Below are 25,657 nucleotides of genomic sequence, written 5' to 3'. Positions count from 1 at the left end.
AGGTGATGGGGCTGGGATGAGGATGTGAACCCACTCTGCCCCAGCCCTGGATGCTCATGGCCTGCAGTGCAGCTGCAGGCTCCAGCCTATGATCCAAAAGCCTGCAAACACACAAGTAGCAGAAATGTGCATTCACTGGAGCTTGAGCAGAGCACTGGTCTCTGAGGGAACATGACAGAGCCCACACATCACTGGAAACACAGCATGCAGCCTTCTCTTCTGTACCTGTACATGTATAGTCATGCACCTGGAAAAATCTGCCACAGGGCACTCTCTGCTGGGATGTGGCTAAAATCCCACATTTCACAGAGATATTCATTCCTGTCAGATAGCTTGGATGCAGCCTGAATCTTGGATTTTTTCTCCCAAGAAATCTTAATAAGTGTTTCTGTCTTGCTGTCACTGTCTATGCTGGTAGTTGAGCCTCCATGAAACATAATCTTAGAGTGGTTTAGGCTGTAAGGGCATTACAGATCATCCCATCCAACCCTGCCATAGGCAGAGACCTTTTACAAGTCCAGGTGGCTCAGGGCCCCATCTAACCTGGCTTTGAACACTCCCAGGGATGGGGAATCCACAGCTTCTCTGGGCAGCCTGTGCCAGGCCCTCACCACCCTCGCAGTAAAGAATTTTTTCCCAATATTTAATCTAAACTTACTCTCTCTCAGTTTAAAACCATTGCCCCTTATCCTGTCACTATTTGCCCATACAAAATGTCCCCCTTCTTCCTTTTTCTAATCTCCATTAAGGTAGTGGAAGGCTGTAATGAGGTCTCCCCAAAACCTCTGCTTCAGACTGAACAAGCACAGGGATCACAGATAATAACAGACCTCGTTTCTCTTTTTAATCCTCTCTGTTCCTTTATGTAACAGTTTGGTTTGATGCAAAAAACTTGTCAAAGGAGATAGAAATGTCTTAATTCCTTTAAATACACTTGCACATTCTGTATATTCACAAAAGGTTAGACTGCCGTCATGAAGCATGAAAGCACTAGTGAAGTACAGCAACTATACTGGAATGGTGCCACAAGGGAAAGAAATAATATTTAAATGAAATTAGACAGAGATCTCAGGCACACAGAACATAAATATTTAATTTGGAATTTCACCAAGACACTGGGGCTAACACCTTTAACTTGGCACATACAAGATTTTTAAATGACCACAAATTTTATGAGGACCTCAGATTTCACCTCCCCTTTAAAGGGTTAGCTCCCCAGTGGAAAAGATGTGGTGAGAGAAGCTGATTCTTTATTAGTTCAGGTGGGAATTTGGCCTTTGGTTTTTATTTCATTAATGTAACAGAATCACAACACTCATGCATAGAATTTGGTGGTAAACAAAATTTGTTCCTGAAGGCTTTACTGGGAATTCATTGCAAGAACCAATTAAGCCAAGTATATTTTACTTAGGAAGTGAACTCAAAAGCAAACGACCCAAATCTTACAGAGGCTTATTAATTTTTACAGGAAAAATAAAAATAATCTGCTCTTTTTTCTTTTTTTTTTAATCTGTCCTCCAGAATTTAAAAATAAACTAAAATCACAAAAAACTTCAAAGGGAAGAGAATTCATAGGTTAAATAGAGTAAGCATGTATAAGTCTTTGCTTAGCAATTGATGTTAATTTATAAAGTTTTTTCTTTTTTCTTTTTCTTGTACAGAACATTGGTGTGTCTTGTATTTTTTTTTTTTTTTGGTTGGGAATACCACAATTAGCAGAAGTCAGAATAAAGACAGTAGGTGCTAAAAATTCTCCCAGATACAAAAATCTTTAACACTGTGGCACATTATCAATTTAGGCACAGTGGGCTTTAGACAGATAATTAGCAAGTCTTGCTTGAGCAGCTTCCATACTGCTGCAATGAAGACTAAGAAAGAGACTGTTTCAGCCAGTAATGCAACTTCTGTCCAATAAAGTTTTGTAGCTGCTAATACAAGAATTTTATGTATGTTTATATCTCATTTGTATAGTGAAATGAAGCAAGAAATAAGAAGCATATAATTAATCTTATAGTGTATGATCTATAAGTGGTTTTAGGGGGAAATGGACATTTTTCTCATTAAAGCTGGGTGGGAATATATCAATTAAAATTACTTTTTTTTTTTTTTGAGTAATGCGAATAGTTGAAAATTAGAAAAAATGAGCTTGAAAAGTTTCAAAAATCAGGAATGGCAAGATTTTCAACATACCACATGTACATTTGTGAACATCCAGACTACACAAGTAAATAATAAATCCACATCCTCCTCTATTTATGGCCCTGATTAAAGCTTGAAGCCAAGTTTTTTCCAGCAACACAAGATAAAGCCATTTTTCTAGGGGCACATCCAGATGCTGATTTATAAACTATAGGAAGTTTGATGTCGTTTTGAAAATTCAGCTGCATCCTGGCTGATGCAGCTGTTCTGGTATGCAAAGATAACTGCAAGCACGAGTTCTAGTTAACTTCACACATAATTTTTTACATGATTATGCAACAGAGACAACATAAGAAGTAGCAACCTGAACCTCATTTGCATTTACTCCTCATTCCTCTGGCAGCAGTGGTGTGCCATGGTGCCAGGGCACCATTACAGCCTGAGGTCCTGACCAGGAACATGCAAACTGGCCCAGTTCCAGACTCAGGAGATAGAGGAGGAGCAGGAGGAGGAGGAAGAGGAGCTGTCCATCACTGAATCAGACTTGGACTGTACTGAAAAGAGGCCAGAGATTGCTTTGCTCATTACTCCTTCCTCTTTTCTTATCCCACATATCCCCCAAATGTCTTCTGATATACCTTGTTTTTCTTTTTTTTGAATTCAGAAGATAGTTCTCAGAAGCTGTTATTAAGTTAAAGCAATGGTGAAGCACTAAACAACATACAACGTGTATTTCAACACAATATTTCCTTGTTCAATGATGATTGCTCAATATATAGAGAGGCAATGATATATTTAAACTAATTATTGAGAAGAATACAAGCCAGAAAAGAGACAGATTGATGATATATTTTCTAACAGTTCAGCAAAGTTGTAAGGACTTTCTGTTTACATTTTTTTCCTTTCAAAGTGGGGACTAGCATCTGGTGAATAGGAAAATATATTATTTCCTATAGTATAGGAATATATACTATTTCCTGTAGGAGATGTGGAAGGCTAGGGTAAGAAAATATCACAGCAGTGAACAAATTCCAGTAGTCCAATTTGAAAAGCATTGCATATTTAATAGTTACATGTACTTTAATATTAAAATCTAATGACCAGCTTCTCTGGCATCAAAATCTGACTAAATTAGCCACAATGAGCAAAACTGAGGGTCAAAATTCAGTTAAATGGGATAAGAATTGTGTTCTGTATGTGCAGAACAGGTGGCAAAACAGGGCCAGCCTCTCTATTCCTCCTTGAGATGTGATACCCATTAAGCAGATATTTTTCTAATTTCAGTGTAGCATACCTGATCTTTAAAATGAGACTTTAGCTCTTGGGGAAGTTGATGGCATATAATTTCCTCTCATTTAGACAGATTGCTTGAGAAGCATGCTAGCAATAACGATAAGCTTTATTTATCATAATTATAGTGACTTGTTCTTTTAATTAATTTTCCAATTCACACTAATGTTTATATATTAAACAATTTACATTACTGCTTAATGGAGGTAATATTGATATTACTCTTATTTAAAAAAAAAATGTGTCTCCATTTATGGTATAAACATACACAATTGTGTAGCATAATTTAGGAAACCAGCTTTGTGTGCCATAGCAGAAATTAGCTCATCAAATAGGTTGTATTTGGTAGAGACTAAAGGCCATTAGAAGCATCATGTCTCTTTCCCATCAATTTATCAAATTGTTGTCTGACTGGCAATTCCTGATTACACACTATCTTCTTTATGCATTTTCTTACACTTCAGTACCCGGCTCTGTCAGACAATGATGGCATCTTTAAATTAACATCCATCCATCTTTAAATTACTTCCATTCATAACTCCTTTAAGCCAGAGCCAAATTAAATTCCAAGGAGCCTAGAAGGGGAAGAGCTTATAAGGAAAGTGAGGATTAATGTTGTTTAAATGCACATTTTCTTAATATCTCAAAGCTCCTTGCCAATCTTGCTTAGATGTTTACTGTTGTCTGCCAAGTTGCTGACAATTGTGACTTTTAAGTTGATTTCATTGTTAGAACAGCCAGATGAATGAAAATTAGATTTAGTTACTATGTTATCAGTATGACTATCAGAAATAATGGTGTCTCCTTTCTCTCAGCACATATTTTGTACTATGTACACTCAGTCTGTGGAGTTTGCAGGCAGGATAGGAATTGTGCTGGGGAGCAGCCATGGAGCTTGCAGCGAGAGCACCGCAGCCTTTGGTTTTTTTGATTGTTTGGGATTTTGTTGTTGTTGTGGGTAGTGTTTTGGGGATTTTTTGTTTGGTTTTTTTTTTTTTTTTAATTTTGGTTGGTTGGTTTTTGAGATTTTCTTTGGTGAGTTGGCTGTCTCTTCTCCCTCCAAAATAAGAGTGGACAATGCTATGCTGACTATTCTAATAACACTCAGAAATAAATGCAGTACAAACTTGTGAGAGATGGTGGTTCAAATGTGTATTTTGCTCTCTATACACAGTGGATGCAAATATGTGTAGTTAATTTTTAGAAATATTTTTCTGCTGTTTACAGATATCTTCCAAGTAGCACCCTTCTGACTCTGTGAAATTGGCCGCAATTCATATTCAATGCATCTTCTGTTTTTAATATTTTATCTTTTCTCAATTTGTAAGAGATAAAGAGTATTCACAATTTATCCTGCCCTGACTATAGATTTTACTTCACCTTAAAATAGACTTCACTGTTATTGTGTTTTTCCCAGCCTCTCCTATTCTTTAATCTTATTAGATGTATTTATGTTTTCATTCCACCTTCCCACTAACTAACATTGCTGTGGATTAATTTTTTTTTAAATTTTGAAAATTACACCAAGTTCAGGAAAGTTTAAATATCAACAAAAAGAGGTTTTTAGCAGTAGAATCTAAGTTATGGTAAGGACACCTATCTGGAATAAACCTGACTTAGCAGGGATCACTCTTGATATGTTTCAAGTCCTGTCCTGAAGTATTTTACTTGACTACCAGAGTAAAGATACAGATATCTATATCTATATATACATACACACTTGAGACAGCTCTGCCTCCAGTTCTGCTTTCTCTAGTCAAGTGCACTGCCAGTTTGGTCTCCATTTTCTCTTTTCTCTGAGAAATTGCACTGTGATCTCACACCTAAAATCCAATGACTTACACTTAATTTCTGCTTCTATTCAAAACAGAATATTTCACAAAAGAGTATTACTCAGTTTCTGTTGGCAAGTTAGCAAATAAGAAACAGTGCTCCAAATAGGTTTTTCATTGTGCTTAAAGAGAATAATGTTCTTCAGCTTTAAATTTTCTCTATTTCAATATAATATCAAGGGTCAGAAAAGCAATCCCTCAAAAATCAAAAATGCTAATTTTAGCATAAGGCACATCAAGCAGCTAATAACAACAAGCTGCTCTCTTCCAATATCAAATCTCAAAAGTAGAAAGAATAAGTATTCATTTTCTCTTAGAAACAAGGGTAAATTTCCTATTGTGAAAAACATATATTTGCTTCCACTACAAATGAAAACTTTTATATTTTTCCCTTTTATCTGTCACAGCACTTTAAAAAATGTGGTAACAATCATATACTGCTTGTAAAGTATAGAATATGTGCGGATATTTCCAGTAGGTGAAAATAACATGTTTTATTTAAGCACTTTGAGGCCCTTGGGGTGTCATGCACAAGAATTTTGTTCTGTGTTAACACCTGAGTGAGAGTAGAAACAAAGTGTAATGGAGTACTAGATTAAAAGTTTTACTAGGTTTGCAACAGTACGCTTCTTCTTTAAAAAGTAATAACACCAGGACCTCATGCTACTCAGAATTTAAAGGAAGAATATATATTTGTATACAGTATGCCAGCTTCATAATCAACAACACCTTTTATTTAAACAGTGCTCATTCACTTCTGAAACACCTCAGGCTGTCAAAATCTCATGCTCTAAAATACAATCAAAACTCGTGCTTTTCAGGAGGGAGAGCAGCAGAATAATCAGACCCAGCTCCTTTGTTCCTACCCAGCCTTGGTTGCTAATCAATTTTTCTCGGCCTCCAAATCTGTAATTATGGTGTCGCTTTCAGGCTGCAATAGAATACCAGGTTTACACAGCACAGGGAGAGATAAACAAGTACTCAGTGCAATTTGAAAGGTTTTGACCTTTAAAAGCTGTTAATCTACACGTGAATTATAATTAATCAATTAAAGGAGATTCAGTCTAGTACCAACATAATTAGATACAATTTTACTGCTGAATAAGCCATGATAACTCCATACAAATGAAGACAGAGTCCACTGCTCCTTACATTTTCAAATGTCCCAGCTCGGCAGTTTTAGCAAAACTATGTAGGTTTCCCAAGTGGGATTTTTATGGCTTTGGAAAACAGAAGTGTTGAATGGTGAGACTGCGTTCCAAGTTCAATAATATGGAATAGTGCTTGGAAAACTTCTCACTTTAGCCTACATACTGTCTTCAAATATTTCCCTGAGAAAGAAGGGAAAGAGGAAAATGGAATCCAAGGCACTGCAGGAGTGGAAAGAAGTGGTTGCTGATGACTGCTTTCTGATATCTTTGAGGCCAAATTCAGGGGTAAAACAGTAAACAAAACCCACATAATGTGTGTTGTATTTAACCACCATAGCTAATAGCCCTCAACCTGACTCCAATGGGAATATGCAGTGATTAGAGACACCTGCAGGTTAATAATTGGAGGCATCTAAGCACAGAGGCAATTAATATAGGAAAACTCTCCTGAGGCTGGAAAGGCAGCACTGTTTAAATAAATAAATAAATGACTATGTATGCATACATAAAAGGGAATACTTGTATTCCTCTGAATAGTCCATCTTTCTACAGGAACTAGAGACGAAGTCATCACTGGGGCATCCTTCAGTATCAGTAGAAGTCTTGTCCCAGAAAAATGACTGGAATAAAGATTTTGATCTCCTTTCATAAGTTTATTAGCCTCAAACATTAAAAGTGTTCAATTTGGATACATGTTTTGAAATTCAGTTTTAGTCCCAACATTGAAGCTTTTCTGTAGAAACTTCACATTAATTTCAAAGGCATTTTTATGCCTTTTACATAACATAGAAAATAGGTCAAAATTCAGACATGGGAGGAGCTACTCAGGGATAGTTTTACTTGCCTGTATCCACAGATCTATTAATGACCTGGGATGTATTGCTTACTAAACTTTGTTTTTAATATATAAAGTTAACATAGTTGACATTTTAAGAAATTACATATAAACCAGAAGAGATAATATTTTTTCCTGGACATTTTCAATCTTTCAGGTAAAATTTCTCACCCAAGTGTGTTTGATGCAACTAATATTTCACTACTCATTTTCTCTTCAAAGCCTGCTGCTAAAGTAGATGTTTCAGGGGTAAGTAGCAAAGGCTAATGTATTCCTCAGCAAAATGGAAAAATGATAAAGTGAAAAAATACATTAAGGGACATTAAAGGATAACTCTGATCATGTGACCTGGTCATAAAAAAAAAAATCAAACAACATTTTCAGAGAAAGGAATCAAAACCATGCAAGGGCATGAATTATTTATAGACATAAGGGTCCCCAGGAAACGTACAAAATTTGCCCTTAAATGATTCAGTTTAAGAACTATTCCTGTTGCTTTTCTTGCTTCAACCTTGCTACATTTTCTTTGGCTGATTTTGGCCTGAAAACAGACACCCAAGTTATGTAAGGCTTCCTCGGTATTCTGGTCAGAAAAGGACACTGTGGAGTTCTTACATTTTTGGGGCTAAGGAGGGTCTGAAAGAAGGAGAAAAATAGAGTAAGGTAACAACAAAAAAAGAAAGGAGGAAAGAGGGGAGGGAGGGGAGGGGAAGAAGGAAAGGAAGGGGAAGAAGGAAGGGGAAAAAGGAAGAGGAAAAGGAAAAGGAAGAGGAAAAGGAAAAAGAAAAGGAAAAAAGCCTCCCAACTAATCCCAAACCACACAAAACACAACACAACCACTGATTCTGCCTACCAACCTGGGGCACTTTTCCCACCCTCTCTTTTTAGTGGAGAGATGAAGAAATGTTCTTATCTTTCCCTCTCCTCATCCAGTCTTAAGGCTACATCTTCAGGCACAGAAGCCCCCTTCCTGTATACTGGCCTATACTTCAGCTTCAGAACAACTCAGAATAAGGCATGGAAAAGATGTCTATTAAAATATAGACTTTTCCAGAGCATCAGAAAGTCCTGCCAAGTCTCCCTGGACAGCCAGGCCATGGACAGCCATATACATTTGTCATGCTTCTTACAAAATATGCCCCACCAGCCTGCATTCTTCTACTGTCATGCATATTTTCTTGATTAATATTAAAATTAATTTCATTACAAAAGTATTTTTAAATAATGAAAGAAAGGAGGAGACTTTTTTCCAGCTATCAGTTTAATCCTGTTAGTTGACAGTAAACCTATCCCAGTTTTCTTGCACTAAATTTCCTGAATATTTTAGCTCACATTTAGCAAAGTGACATGTTTAAATGCAATCAGGACATGGCAGAAAGGTCTTTCTGAGAAGAAGGGCAAATCATTTATTTCATAAAACTTGCTCGTTTTTGTTCTTGACATTGTCAGATTAAGTGGGCTACACTGAATTTAAAGGAGAAGATAAGCTATTATTATATTGTGTTCTAAAATCTTCAGAGAAATACCAGAAATAATTGCCTTTAATGTCACTTTATTAAGCAACATTCTTGTGGGGTGCATCTGTACTGTATATTCAGGAGTAGAATTTCTAATTCTACTTGTAAGTTTTATGTTTACAGAAAGCCAGAACTCAAACAGCATAATTTATGTATAAATGTCCCCTAGGGTAAGCATTTTCCATGTAAAAATAAGTTATAAAGTGAGAGAAAAAATACATATGAATTCACCCAGAGACATGGGAGATGTGTAACAGAAATGCCAGTTAGGGGCCATTTGTATTCTTCCCTAAGAGTTCTCTTGGAAAAATGACTTTTCTCCACTAATTTCTTCATTGTGTTTCTTGGTAAACAATATAATTCTTATTTACAATGTTTAACAGAGAGAAGTAATAGTTAAAAGCAAAATAAAAGACAATTAGCTTGTTCTCTAGTCTATAAATTTTAGGGTTTATAAAGGTAAATATAATTCTCTCTGTAGTGTAGACATTACTGACAATGCAAAACACTACATATACATGTATATAGCTACTTAATAAAATAAATGTGAATGTATGAATAGTATGACCCAGAAGGTAGGAAGATTTTTCCACTCAGCTGAGCTCTGCCATTTGGCTTTGTTAAAAACACAAAGGAGCTGCATGACACAAATCACTCAGTGCAGTGGTGGAATGATTAAGTTTTCCATCAAATGCTGCTATATGGTAAATTTCCTAACACCTTTAGCACCCAAGTTCTTTATTTCCAATTCTCTTACAATTCTAACTTCATAAGAAGTTGAGTTACAGATGACAAGTGGAAACTAACTGGCTTGTCCAGGATATGGAGCAAGATTTCAATGAGGCATTAGTCCTTATTGTAAGGTTAGGATTTTCCTTTCATTTTGGGACAAATGTAACACAGAAATATATTAAAAATGTAAGAGAAATCTTATTGCTTTCTCAAAGGAAACCTCTAAGGTGTTGCTCATCTAAGTGATTAGTTTGGAAATTTTTCATGGTCCTCAAGACATCTCTGTCTGATTTGTTTTTTTTTTTCACATTATTAATGGAATATTGTTTTATACACTGCATAGTTTAGGAGTTATGTAAATGCTGGGGTAACTTCTGTGACTTGAGAGATTTAAAGACAAATGCTTTTTCAAGAACTCTCACTAATATTAGTTGAGTTATATATCCATCTCCAAGATCAGTCTCCTCAGGACCTTTAGCTCAGTCTGAACCATAAAGATCTCAATGAAAAGAATGGAAAAAGTGCAGAGCCTCTGCCCTGTGAACATCAGTTAAAATGTAGGAGGAATCTCCCTCTCACAAGCCTCCTTCCCATGCAATCCGTAAATCAGGATATAAGCACACTGAGTGAGCTCTGAGACAGGATGTGACATAGAAGTCCCCAAAGAGGGAGAATCTGTATTTTGAGAGCTACACAACTAGCCAAAACTCAATTAAACAGCAGCTATCACACAAAGACTACCTCTGCCTGACTATAGTTTACATGCCATTTTACTAAGGATTTTTTAGTACCATATTACACACATTTGCAGATAAACCAAATCCTTACTCTCTACTACTGATTATTATATATATTATATATATTATATATATTATATATATTATATGTGTTATATATATATAATATATTATATATATTATATATATTATATATATTATATATATTATATATATTATATATATTATATATATTATATGTATATGCCTTACTGTTTTAACATAGCTTTATTTTGCCATTTTACATCAATTCCAGCTTCAATAGACAAAAAAAATGACAAATTTGGAGACTGATCTTAATATCATTAAACATTTAAGAACACAATTTCAATTACTTTCAATCAATATTTTTGCAAAATATTAAAAATCTGTAAAGAAATTGTAATCCAGATATATTAAACTTGAAAGAATAGGCTATTTTCTCCTAATAGCAAGATCTGGAGTTAGAGCTTTAAAAATTAAAATTTATAGAGCCTTAAAAACTGATGGCTGAACTTTGGCAAGCAAAATAACTTTAAAGTACAAATATCTTCCTGGATAACCTATATATTTCTCAATAAGCCAGTATCATAGGTCTCTAGAGAATGCATCCAAAATGCATCCAAATTCTAAAGTAAACTTTATCACACATTTTCTCTTCCAAATTTGAAACTACAGGAATATTTGGTAAAGTAAAAATAAAATACCCTTTAACGTCAAACCTAAACATTCTGTAGCTTGGAGCAAGCCCTTAAGAAAATTAAAATATTTATTAAGTGTTTTTCATCATCTTGGGAAACACAAACTTAATTTCAGCATATGTTTTAATATTTATTAAGTGACCCATCAGCAATGGATATTAGCTAGTGTTTTTTGCTCTCAATGTGGGCCACAAGGTGATTTTGTCTAATATCACACTTCTGTAAGCCCTTCTGGATTGCAGAATCACAGAATCACAGAACATCCTGAGTTGGAAAGGACCCACAAGGATCATCAAAGTCCATCTCCCAGTCCTGTACAGAACACCCCAGGAATATCCCACCATGGGTTTGAGGGCATTGTCCAATCACTTCTTGAGTTCTGTCAGGTTTGATGCTGTGACCTCTGCCCTGGGGAGCCTGGTCCAGTGCCCAGCCACCCTCTGGGTGAAAAACCTTTTCCTGCCATCCAACCCTTACAGCTCTGCAGCCAGCTACAGCATGTGAAATACTGGAGACAAAATCAAATTGAGGCCATAAAGGGCACGTGTGGATTTATGACATGAGTTTACTCTCATGTACTGTACTATTTACAAAGAGCTCTCAGAGTACAAAGGTTGGTCATTTATATATTAATTAAACCAGCTGGGCGCTAATTTTTTAAGTAATCTGTTAATCTGAACCTGCAACCTGAAGAAAAAAAACCCCAGGTATTCTTTTGCTTTGTGGGATACTGCTAGGGATGCAGTGCCTACAATAAAAATATAAAACTACTGCTGCAATATTGTTATGTCAAATGAAAGATTGAAGTTAAGTTATTAAAAAATTAACTTTCAAAACTGTAATATATGCCCGGGTTATGAACTTATCTTTTCATTGTTCTTATCCTCTTGTGACACTACTCTCTTAACATGTCTTAGACTCAAAATTAAGATAATTTTGAAACAGATTATTTTCATGTCATGGTGATTATTTTGAAAGTCAACATATGTATCTTAAATTCAACAAAAGTTCAAATTTTAATGTGGAAATTCACCCTTCATGTACCCATCATGACTCACCAAGAAGTTAAATTTCATATCCAGGTTCAAGAAAATTTATTCTGTGCATCCATTTTTCTGTAATAAATATGACCAAGATAGAGTCCTGCAGTTATTGTACATGGCTTTTCTTTTGTTATACTAACTTCTTGAATGTTTCAAAACTCTTTTCCCTCTCTTGTCATATTCCAAGGTATTGTCAAATTATATTCTTTATATACAGAACATCTGTATAACCCTTGTATTTTGGTTTTCTGCAGATTATTTTTCAGATGAAATGAAAATATTTTTGGGATTAAAAAAAATTAATGCATGTAAATATAACATTATTTTATATTTGTCAGTCCTGAGAATTGTTCTTTGTTTTAGAGGAGTATTTAACATTCCTGTCAAAATACACAGATATTTCTTAGATTTTTTGGTTAATCAGTTGTGTGACAAAAATGTATTTGAGGTCTACTTTCACATGTGTGATGGAAAATGACTGTGAGATATGTCACTACTCACAAATATTTTCACTGGGAGAAATTATGACCACTGGGATAACAAAAGCAATTCCAAGCAATATACCTGACCAATTAGATATTGGCTTGGCCAATTAGATATAGAAAACAGATGAAACTGGAAAGATAATACTTTGTGGTAATCAAATGCATAATGATTGTAAGAAGGTGGGTAGTTTGATAAAATAATGTATTGCATCAGCTTGTGGAACACCCCTCCTGTCACAGACTCTAACTCTAATTACAATATAAGTTTTTTGCATGTGAGCTAATTTATTATTAGTGTAGGTCAGAACATTTGAATGAGATGTTGGGATCTGAGTCTGGGAGGATGAGCAAACCTATTCTGCCTCAGAGGCTGGGCCCACAGTGATGCTGGGAGAACTTGCTTAAATTGCTGCACAGAGGCAGGGTTGGAGAGTTAAGTGATTTCACAACTTGTTTATTCTTAGCAGTATAAAATATATTTGTCACAGTCCTCTGGTCCAAAATGCTTTCTAGGTCCCTGGACTTAGCCCAGTAGAGATGGTCTAATGGAGAAACTATGAACAAAATCTCACAGAAACTATTAAAGACCCTGCTGACCTTACTGACCTTTAGATTGGACTGTGAGAGTACATCTGCTTTCATTTAACATGAAACTGAAGTTTGATAAAGAGAGAGATATTACATTTCACATTTTTGAAATCCAATATTATCTTTTTATTTCTTTTTTTCTTTTAACCTTTAGATGTATTTGGTATCTGGTTACTTTAGTAAAGAATGTGCTGTAACACATATCCAGCTGATGAAACTATTGGAAAACAGAGATCAAGAAAGGTATCCTGGATACCATAAAAAAAACCAACCAACCAAAAAAAAAAAAAAAAAAAACCAAAAAAAAAAACCCAAAAAAACCCCACAACCCAACATTATTTTTATTTCAGTGTTCATATTTTGTGTAGGGTAGAGGGAAGAAGCAAATTACTTAGTCTGTTGTACTAAGTAAAACTTCCAGTAGCATTTTAGGCTAAGCCAGGCAGTCTGCAAAGAACTAATACTGAAACTCAACTCATTGCCCCCAAGAATTGCAACACCTCTAAGAAAGTCACTTATGAGCATCTAAGGAAAAAGCCTGAAGCTCACTTGAGGATATCTATGAACTATTTAAACCTGAACAATGAGCTGAGCACTTCAACATCTGCTTACATAGCTGGTGGGGGCATTTTATCTTGTATAAATGTCCAGCAAATGCATAACACAGTTTTCAAGTATGTAAATGGATATGTACTGGCTCAAGAGTAGTAGAGATACATGAAACTAAAAAAACACTAGGGAAGATTTTATCTGAATTCCATGCCTGAATTAGAGGCCACTTTGTGTCTTCACATTACATGATACCATAGCTGCAGTTCAGAATGAGTTGACCAAGATGAAGTGGGAGATAGTGAAAGTGAAGCACAGATTTTTTTTTTTTTTAATTCTGGTAAATTATTTTCTTGAAATATATTTTTTTATTATTGTTCAGCAGCAGTTTTTAATTTCTAGGGAATTCAGAGTGTTGGAGTGATAGATTAAAGGAAGCAAAGGGAACACAGTTCACAAAGAAATAAGCTGTTAACAAGATGTTGCTCTCGGTACAAAGCTGAGGTCAGTTGAGTCATCCTCTCTTGTAAAACCACTAGGAATGGCTGAGTGATTAACTCATTTGCTAAACGACTGAACTAGATCACACTCTCAAGAAATTCATGGGATAAAGAGTAGTTCAGATGTGCAGGTGCTACTACTCAGTGCCTAGAAATTATCCTCTTCTGGCAGCTATTTAATTGTCTAATTACATATGCAAAATTCTGTAACTTTTCTTAAGCACCACTCATTTTCCAAAGCAAAGTGTTGCAAGGGTTATGCTGCATGTCCATCCCACATACCTTTTGAATAGAATTAGGTTAAACCCAAACAGGAAATGCAGCACACAGCTCAAAGTAACTGTCTCAGAAATTAACTTTTGCAAACGCTCCAAGAAAAAAAAAATTAAAATACAGCAGCTATTTCAAACTGATTTAAATGAAAAGCTATTGATTATTACAACATAGTATTAACATTTCCTTGACCTCAATGACAAAAACCTACTGGATTTTAAATTTTCCTAAAGGCTACTGGTCAGTTTTGGATCTTATGTAGTTTAAATAACCACAAAGTACTGCATGATACAGTAACTGTAAAAGGTCAAGAGAATGTACTCAAAGAACAGTAGATATAATTGTGCTCAAACTACATTAGATCATTCAGGACATCTTTCTGACAAAGTAGAGCTGTTTATATGAGTTTAATTTCTCATTATTTGTTTGGGTTTTTAAAGAATATTGTTGGCTGAACTTTTCAGCAGAAGTTACGGATTAAAATACAGTTTTAATTTAAAAATCACCATAGCTGCTTATCACTGAAAATTCACCTATTGGAGCTAAACATTCCTTAGAAGGTTGGAATGAAACAGAGGGAAGACCATTTTGTAATGTTGTTTGCTCAGGCATCTTAAAGCTTCTCATTGCAAAAATGATATTGGATTAAAAAGGTTCTTTTGTTTCAGATTCAAACACCACAATTCCTAGAGTTGCCACAGTTAGAGCTTTCCCAAGGTTGATTTCTAAGGATGGATAGACACCAGATGAAACAGTGAATGCGACTGCTCCCATTGCTAGGGCAAAAAAGTCTTACATGATAATATTTAAGTTGGACTTCTTCTACACTGAGACTCTCAATCATCTCAAATTAACAGTGTCAGACAGAGAGCACACACGAGCATATCCTCCACACACTGAAGTCTGTCTCATAATTGGGAAAAAATTGTGCATAAACCCAGGATGTAATTAAAAATCAAACCTATATTTATATGAACCTTGTTAAACATCTACAGAGTGTAATAGTGAGCTGTCTGTGCCAAATTTATAACCCTACTACTTTGGAAAGAAAATCATTGACTACTAAATGGAACAGAGTGTGGTGACTAATGGGGTTCACACTAAATCTGCACTGCTTGTTCTGGATGGCTGAATTTAAAAGAACACTTTTCACCACTTGGAGTCTGGATGTGCTTTCAAAATCCTAGACTTCCCTCTCTTTGATCCAATGAAATGAAGTGTAACATGTAGCCTCTAGGCACTTTTTAGGTCCTGAAAGATCAAATAGATGCTATTACAGTGCAATTTGCTTGGTGAAGCCTAACAGAACAGATCTGCTCAAAACTTACCCTGTATTTTGGAGAACACATAGAAAAGGAAAAGACAACTAAGCTGAAATTATAGTACATTTGTTCTGTTGATTCAAATGTTAGTGAAAAAAATACATTCCTTACTAGCATTGGTAAGGTTCAAGATTTGGCTAAGAATTGCTCTGAAATTCCACCTAGCCTTGCATTGTGCATAACACACCGGCTAATTAGATAGGATTTCACTCAAAATATTTGGATGCTCTTTTTGTTGTTGTTGTTGGGTTTTTTTTTTTTTAATCTAAGGAATAACTCTCTTTAAATGCTTCATCACAATAGAGTTCTGTGTTCAATCTACATCTTGTATTCGTCAATAAAGTCCTGGCCTTCTCTGCATGTATCCTTATGAATTAAATATTGCCATGACTTTGATCTCACTCCTCTAATTTCATTTTTGTCTCGTCTCTGCTTTCCTAGAGTTTTGCTGCTTTACCTGGATAACCATTCAGTAAATGTTTAGGATTCACAAACATTTTCTTGAACAAAATGGCAGAGTTCCAAATAATTACACAGGAGAAAAACCCTAGTAACTTATTTATACAAATATTCCCTCATTATGCTTTGTTTGCCATGCTTGGCTTATTTTGTTACAGAAAAATGGAGTTAACATAAAACTAGCAATTATCCAATCAAGAGTTTTGTCCCAAATTTTCATATAAGAATTTAATATAGGACAGGGCTGCATTTGGAATTCACTGGAATTTGGCACTCCTTACTAGTTTGATTTGGAAATGACAGCATTATTCCCTGGTCTCCCATAGAATTTTTATTCTCTATGTATAATAATCTGAATAGTTCTAAGAAATCAGCTTTTACAGTGTGATATACAAAGCATTAATTTGTTTTTTTGTTCCTTATTAAATAATCAATATTGTTACTTTTTCACAGTGTTAATGCAAGAGTCAACAAAACATGCTATAATTCTATAGAAAATGCTAATAACTTGGGAGATATTTTACAAGCCTCAGATTATAACTGAGTCTACTAGAGAATAAAAGGGCAGAAAGATCCAGGTTTGAGATTCTTACAGGCTAATTGAAAAAACATAATTGATTACTAAATTGATTGCACCCTGCCCCAAATTTTTCTCTAGGCAAAACTCCTTTTGTTCATGATTATTTAAAAATAAAATTCCACCCTGCTGATGAGAAAAAAAAAAACAAACAAAACAAACAAAACAATTTAACAAAAAGCAAAACAAAACCAATTAAAAAACCCCAACAAAAGCCAAAACAAACAAACAAAAAAAAAAAACCCTCCAGCAAACTCACTAGCAAAACCTTGTCTTATTTTACTAAGATAACACACACCTCCAACTGCCTTGAAAAGCTCTATGGAGCAACACAAAGATCATATACCTCCTAAAATATCACCTTTTACCACAATACCTCAGAAAAGTGCTGCAGAGAATAACTTTGTCACCAGCAAATAGTGCTCAGTTGGTGTCAAATTACATGTATTTGTAAATCTACCTTCAAACCTCAAAACCCATGACATTCAGATAAACATTTCCCAAATATCTTGAGTTCCTTATGATTCTGGGCAGTGCTGTGTAAGTGGCAGCACCTGACTGAACAGAGATTGATCAAATCAGATGCTGGTGTCAGTCTGTTTCCTCTAACCCTAACCCTGAGTTCCCAGTTCTGGGCAAGTTTAATGTTCCCCATTCTAGGCAGGAGCAGAATTGCATGTTTTGCATTCATTCACACACCTGTTTCTAGAAAACACATTGTTATTCCTCATGACTGAAATCTGAAATCTAATTCAGGCACACAAGCATTCCCAGGGAAGTTACACAAAAATGCTACCGAGCATTAATGCAACATCAGCTGGATTGATTTGCCTCTCCCAGGCTCTAGAAGCTTTCAAATCACATTTTCTTGTCTCATTAAAGTAGTTTTGATTTTACAGATTTAATTTTAGATCTAATTTTCGGCGATGCCTAACTGACCCAGTAGCTATAATTCTGTTTTTAAAACTGACATAGCATTCCAAACAGCTAATGAATAACATTAGTTTCATTCACCAGCTGCCAGGTTCTTCAAGATGATGAGGACCTGACAGTGAGGCAGAAAGAAAACTTCATAATTTTTCTTTTAATTTAAAACTTATTTAGAGCTAAGTGTTGTTACTCGTGTTGAGATGAATTCAACACATTATTCCCAATCTCTAAATTACCTGTGATTGATAAATTCTGAGATTTGGCCTAGGATATTTGATATTCAAGGTGTATGTCACACCTCTTTAACTAGAGCTAACACATCCTGTAGCATAGCTGGAAGACTTCCTTGAAAAACACAACTGTAACTTGGATTGCATCAGCTTCAGAGTCAAAATACTTTCATGGTTTTGCAATAACAACTCACAACTGAAGATCTCAGTAGGCTGCCAGCCATTTCTAGGCAGGGTTACTATTAAAAGACTAATTTGTACCCTTTGTCAGTGATGTAAATCCCATAGCCTGGGCTACACAATGTTTCCTCTGTGAGGGACTCAAACCACACTCAAATACAATTAACTGCCTACAAACTGTGTCTTTCATTCAAGTGTGTGGAAGCATTAATTTTGATCTTATCTCTCCACAGATTAATGGCAGTGCATACTTTTATGGTGATTTCACAAGACTGCTTGAAGGAAAAGAGCACCAGAATATTTTTCTTGCCTACTTTTATAGTAACTTTGTTGTTTTTTTGCCTAATTAAAAGAAAGTATGGATGCTTAGATCTGTAAAGACACTTACTGGAAGGTAGGTGTTCAAATATTGATTTTTGTGGGATGCAAAAATCCAACTTCACTAAGATTCTCCCTTGACTGCGACTATAAAGTCTGATCAAGAAAGAGGTGGAAGTGGCATTAATGTGTAAACTATCCAAAGAGGAAAAAATGAAAGAATCCTCTTGATTTTTTCTTCCTTCTAAGTAAGCAAAGGTTAGAGACTGGTGCTGGGGCAAGGAAATGAAAAAAAAATTGAAAATTACACTATTTTCTTGTCATATCATAGAAAGAACATTGCCTTTAAAAAGCAAAAACAACATTTTAGATCAAAGTCACAGCAAATTTTAAGGACAAAAGACATTCTTCTTAAATACAGCAGGCAAAACATTGGTTTATAAGGAGGTACAACAAACCCTCACTTTTCTTCTGATGACTGACTAACAAAGCCAATAGAGAATTAAAAAAAATACTAGCACAATCATTGAGACAAACTGAATAGAAATATTTGACTGCGTCTCTTCTTCCATGTTACAGATAAACAATCCAGTAATTGGGCAAGTATTGTGACTGAACAGGAGGAGCTCTTGGCTTTAAAAGATCCCAGTTATTTGCCAAACCTAGATAAAAGTATGTGAGTAACAGTTTGCAGCTCCCTTCATTTAGTAGTCAGGCATTTTATTAATAAACAATGTCATATATGCTTGTATTCCAAATTAGCAGTTTAAGGTTACTAATTACATTAACTTACTCAGCAGTACAATGCAGAGTATCAATCAGGATACATTAGGAAATAAGAAACATGTCTAAGTTTGCTCTCCTTCTAGAATCAAATAAAAATGTCACAGTACTGCAGTCAGACAGTTCAGATATGAATATTCATTGGCAACTGTTTGTGACAGATTTATGAATGCTTTCACCTGCTGGTGGAAAAACATTAAGTTGCAAAATAAAGCTATTAAAGTAAGTGAAAAGAAAAAATAAAGGAATATACACAGATGGATGATGATCTTGGAATTATGCAATCTTGAGAGAAAAGAATGGTCTTAATTTTCATATTATGAAAACATTTGGTTTATATATGCAGATTGTCAAGGTCTTAGCATTTAACTCACTGTCATCACACAATGTTCACCAAACGTGGAATGATGGGCTCAGCTATCCCATCACCACCTTGTGGCACAAACACATGTAATGGTAATTCTTTAAGGATTTTGGCTGCTATTTTCCTAAACTGTCTTAACAAAAGAGGAAATCTCCATTAAAAGAAGAACATTTTGTTTCCCGGGATAAAAGGCTTGATTACAAATGTTGTAATAATAAAAATGCTTAGCACTGCTAGAGTGCTTTCAGCCTGAGGATCTGAGATTGCTTTTAATAAATTAAGTCTTGAAATTTTTAAGAGGAAAGCATTAGCCCCACTTTAGAGATGGGGAAAGTGATGAACACAGAGGATAACTGATTAGTTAAAATAAAAAACCAAAACATAACACACAGGTTAGAAGCAAATAAATTAATTCAGTATTTTATTGATGGATTAAACATTTTTTGTGAGTTAAAGCACTTCTAAAATGATTTATGCTCGAGAAGCATCATGATCTGAAGCTTGTTAAAAGGTATGTAAAAGAAGTATGAGCTTGTTTTACCATTTGTTTCATAGGAGACTTTGCTGTGTATTCTTTGCACTCGTCCCTAAAATTTTGTACATTTGACTCCACAAGCCTCATTTCATTTTTTTTAAATTGCAAATGCAAGTGAAATATGCCAAAATTCAGATTATTTTAATGAGCTGGTGGAGGTGGTTATAAAAGTGTTTGCATCAATACCTATAAATACCAGGCTAATCTGAGTGGATTTGTGATATATTACCTGACACAGCTTCAAAAAGATAAAATCAAAAGAAACAAAATAGAAGAGATAAGGAATCATAAGAGTTATTAATGAAGGAATAAGTTTCTAAATGTGGAAGAACCAAGCCCTGCTACACTGGCCAGGTTTATTCATCCCTGAAATAAAAAGAAAGGTAATAATTAGAAATATATTAGTTTAATCAAGAAGGACGTTTGGGTGGGTATCTTAACAAAAATTGTATCTGAGACTGCCATAGAAACAGGGACCAATAATTAAACTGGGATGACAAGAATCCAAGATTCAAGAAAGGAAGGTTCAATCTTTCCTGAGAATAAACTTTTAGAGAAGTTTTTTCCTTGCCTCAAAGATTTATCTGTATCTGTTTATGAAAGGAAAGATTGCATTGCCTTTCACAAACTCATATTATTGTCATGTTTTAGTAGCTTGCTGCTCTTCTGTTCTCTGGTAAGAAAAAAAAAACACCCAAAGGTGTCGAAGAGAGTGAGGCCAGACAAGTTAACAGAGAAGGATGCAGGCTAACAGAGAAGTTCCTCTTGACATGAATTATTTATTTAATCTCCTGGAAGAAAGATATGACATTTGCTAGAAAGATGTACTCAGAGGCACTAAAAAGGGACACGAATGTGCTGCCCAGCTTTCAAACTGTGGAAACAACATGTGATCTTGAGTAGTGTTCATACAAGGCAAATCGGGTGCAATCCTAAAGCACTCTTTGTCTTTTTTGACAATCAGAAATCTGACCTATATTCTAAGGGGAACCTTCCACAAGTTTGCATCATTTTTTGGGGGTTTCTCCCCCCAATCCATTTTTGAAACCATGCACTCACCAGCAACATCCTCCAGCAACAGTTTACATATTTTAAGTTACAGAAGTTAAAAAAAAAAAAAAAAAAAAGGGGCACTTCCTTCTGGTTTAAACAAGCTACTCAGTAATTTCACCAGGTGTCAGCAAGATGTTATGAGTAAGACCAGATCATTATTCTGTAGTTTTATCCACTGATCTTCCAAGCTGCCTGCTAAGAGGGACCCTTACTCCCAGGTGGCTTCCCACTGAACTCAGAGGGAGCCTGGCTTAAACAATCCAGGAACATACAGTACTTTACCAGACTTTTAAACTACAGAAAGTACAGACATCCTTCTAAAACTACATTTTGCATTCTGATGAAGCCAGAAACAGTGTCTATAATTACATTTTTTCAGCTACAATATTAGAAAATACAGAAGAGCTTGGCTACCTCAACCTGGTCAAATATTGGCAAAGGACTTAAAGCCTGGGTGACCATTCTTATTTCATTTGCCATTCCTTAGTTTTATGTAAATACATAATTAAATCTTACTGCAATATTATGAGATATTAACTGAGTTTCCTTTTGAAAGGAAAACCAAAATGAAACCATTTCTCATATGTGGTCTCACAAAACCACTTGAGAGATGAATTGGGAGAGGAAAATTGGGGTGGGTTTTTTTTTTGTTTGTTTGTTTGTTTTTAATTTTATTTCTTTAGGCATATTAAGAAATATGCCGTGGTAGAATTCTATCTTATCCATATTCTCCACACTTGTTTCCTGCAGGCAATATGAAGATAGGCTTTTAAAAAGGAGAAACAGAAAAAAAACCCCACTTACTCCCTCTCTAATTAGGAATTAATGTAGATATTACTTTATAGTAAAGAGGTAAAGGAACACCATGGTAACCTAAGAAGAAAACTTATTCAGGGTGTGCAAAATGCATTATTAATACATTCTAAACTCTCTTAATAGTATGCCAGCTCTAAAACTTCTCCACTGCATGAACATTACTTCATTTAAAAAAAAAAATTGTTTATGAATGATTGCTTTGCCATATTCTATGCTTTTCAGTTGAGATTTCTCCCTTTCACTCATTTCTGCTGTCATGAAACCTGTTTTCCATTTTATTGAATTCAATTTGACTGTAACTCCAATCCACTATAATTGAAAACATTTAGTTCCAGATGTTGTCATTTTTTTTCCCCTCACAACAAAAAGCAGTTGTGGTAAATGCCTTCATGTTCATATTTTGTTCCTCCAAATTAACATGCTAATGTTTTTTTTCTTCTTTCATGGTAATTTGAAGAAGGACAGAGGGATACTGCTTAATCCAGGTCATGATCTTATGTTTTGTCTTTAGAGTTTTAATCAAGTAATCAAGAAAACATGGTAGAAGGTTTGTTTTTTTTTTTTTTTTTGCATTTGCTTAGTTTCTTAAAGAAATTTTAAGCTTTGTTTGTGTAAAATAAAGACAAATCTTTTAGATGGCTTGAAAATGACAAAGAAATATCAGTTCTGGAAAATGAAGGAAAAAAAAAAAGTTTCCATTGGCTTTCATGACCAAAATTTAAATTCAAGGGCCTGTTCTGCATTCACACGGTGGTTTTGCAGTGTGCTGCCTTTGTTATTATGTTTTGACCCTGAATGAGCACTGGTTTTCTACAATTTTAAAATTATATTCTGAGGGAAACCCCAGAGATTTCTCCATTTTATTAATGTAAAAAAGATTTTGGCAACCTGATCTGATTGTTGAATCTCTCAGTCATAACCAGGTATCTAATACATATCTTCTTATTAATGACTTGACCCACATTATTTTTACTGTAATGTTTTCATTCTTACGACTCCCATGTGAGACTCGTAAGCACTTTTATATCTTCATTTTGTGAAAGGGAAGCAGACCGAATTCTGGTCCCATTATAATCACTGGCAATATTTTCATTGACTTTAGGTTCTTGTTCTAATTATCTTTCCCATTATTATTCAAGACTGTCAAAAAGCCAGAAATTAAACTCGGTTCTTGCATATCCCAGCACATCCCAGCATATCCCTGACTTTCTCTATTAAAAAAATTAAATAAAAAATGATCTGTAGAATAATTTCTCACTGTATTATGTTTATTAAGAGACCGGAGTTTATCAAAATAGACAGTAGCTTTTAACATGAAATGTGTTCTGTGTAAGTCATAGCATAGAACTTTGTACCTGTTTAAGCCTTTTTGCTTAATAGAGCTAAATGAGCTTCAAAAACACGTCATAAACAAGACCATTTTTTAATTCTACCTCTTCTGCCTTTTCCCCAAATACACCAAACATCCACTTGAAAGATTTAAAAAAGGAACAATATTCCATTCCTGGCTTTTTTTTTTTTTTTCCCCAGCCAAAACACTCTCATGCAGAGACGTGTGGGTAATGTGTTACTGCAGAACAATATGGTGTGTAATTGTATGTATGCTGACTGTGCTCATTCTCTAACCAGGCTATGTGATAGCAGCTCTGACACCTCTCATTAAAGGTCTATTTGCTATACCATTCACAGGCTTGATGATTTTCAGATGTGCCATGCTATAGATGGATATATGAATTAAAAAAATATGCTTGAGACACTGCTGATTCAAGATATAATATATCATTCACCTCTCACAAGTAAAGTTAATTGCCTAGTGATAAACAGCATTACAGATAAACAAACAAACCCATATTTATTACAGTTCTATTACTTAGAACTGTTTTGTTATGACACTTACAACAACTGTTAGGAATTTCAAAGTTAATATTCTTTTTTCAACAGCAGTTGCCAAAGAAATTGTTTTCATTGTCCAGTGAGCTATGATCCATATATCTATATCTTTTCTTACACCAGGTTCCTTCTTTCTTTTCATCATCACATGTGATAAAAATATTCCCCAGTAACAATCAGCCTGACTGCTTGGCCCTACACACACACAAGGTACATAAAGGCAGAAATAGGACTGCAGAGTCCATAAACTGTGAAGGACCATCCTGAAGTCTTAGCCCAAATATTCCTTAACCCTATTCCTGCTTTGTGGCAGCTGAGGGGGAATGGGTGGGCATGATGCTCTTTTTCATAAGCATACAGCCACCTTCCACAGGAAAAGGACAGATCATGGATGAAAGGAAATCACCCAGGTTTCAATACTTTGCACTGGAGAAGTGATTGCTAAAAAGGGAGAAGGGAACAGGTTCAGGTGAAAGATGCTAAATATTTCAGCAAAAAAAAATCAAATTGGGAATTGGCCTTTATAAAAGAGAATTGATATTGACAAAAGCTGTTCAATGTGCTGCTGAAAACGAGCAAGGCTATTTTTATTGAATTAAGACTAAGGAAAAACAGTAAGAAAAACAGAAAAGAATCTTTAGCAACTTAAGCACACAAGTGTTGGATTTGAGTTAATTATGTTGCTAAATCAAGGCCCACAGAACCCAACTGAGCTGCTTCTGAATAAGGTTCCATGGCCCCCATAAACCTCTGTTATTCAGTAGCCATGTAATCAATTTTTTTTACATATAATTTAAAACAATTATCACTTATGAAGCTTTTAAACCTGCAACTTATTTCCCACTTGTCCATTCATACCTTTGGAAAAAATATTTCAGCATTCTTTTTTCCTTCATGCCATTTTCCAAACCCAAAATTGACAGCCATGGGTTCAAAAGTAAAACTAACTCTAAAACACGTATCCTAAAAATTACATCATAAAAATTCTAGAGAAACCTGCCCATGTCCTTTTATTGACAGTAATGATTCTATCTCATGAGTTCCTCCATCATGCATAACCATAGGGATAGAGAGATCAAAGGAGAGATTAAAAATATTCTTCTTGACCTAACAAAGGGGGATGAGCTGTAAAATAGGAGGTCAAGCTTAATGTTGTCCAGAGTCAGAGAGATCCTATTTTAAGGACAGTAGTAGGAATCGAACAATGTAATTTTATTTTTGCAGCGCCTTTAGAGAATATCAATGGCTTTTTGTTGCTACATTTCAGTTAATGCTCATGTGTATGGAATAGAAATGAAAACAGAGTTACTGTGTCAGCTTCCACTTCACATCCTAAATCTCAGTCAGCTCATTTGTGTAAGGACATCCCAGGCTCACAGAATATCAGAAAAGCTTTGCATTTAAAGTGAGGCTTAGTGAGGAAGCACAAGTGAATCTAGAGTTGCCAAAATGTACTTGCTGTTCAGTTGTGAGAAGGGACCTCTTCTAGCCACAAAACAGAGGCTCTGCAGGTAGCAGCTTCCTCATGCTGTTCTACTGCTATGGATGAACAATTACAGAGAAAACAAAGATCAATTATTATAGTCATTTACAGCCCTGACCTAGTTTGAACTTGGGTTTGTGCGATGGCTAAGTGGAAACTGAATTTTTTTGATCAGATGAACATGAAAGATTCTTGAACTGAGGGTTCTTTCCTTCGCTCTCCCTTCTCCAGGTTATCACCCAACACCTCAACAGGACCCGAGAATGGTCCAGGTTGCATGGCTTTCTTATTCAATTGGTAAAACTACAGCCATAATTTCTGCCTAAA

General features: G+C 35.2%; 1 protein-coding gene across 21 annotated transcripts in view; it reads right to left on the bottom strand.

Annotated features, from left to right (window-relative positions):
- The window catches only part of ROBO2 (roundabout guidance receptor 2), a 1,029,224-nt gene that overhangs the window by 527,129 nt on the left and 476,438 nt on the right, over positions 1-25,657 (bottom strand). The window lies entirely within an intron of this gene.

This window comes from Taeniopygia guttata, chromosome 1 (genome assembly GCF_048771995.1).
Source record: "Taeniopygia guttata chromosome 1, bTaeGut7.mat, whole genome shotgun sequence".
NCBI lineage: Eukaryota > Metazoa > Chordata > Aves > Passeriformes > Estrildidae > Taeniopygia > Taeniopygia guttata.
This window is presented reverse-complemented; position numbering and strand designations above follow the sequence as displayed.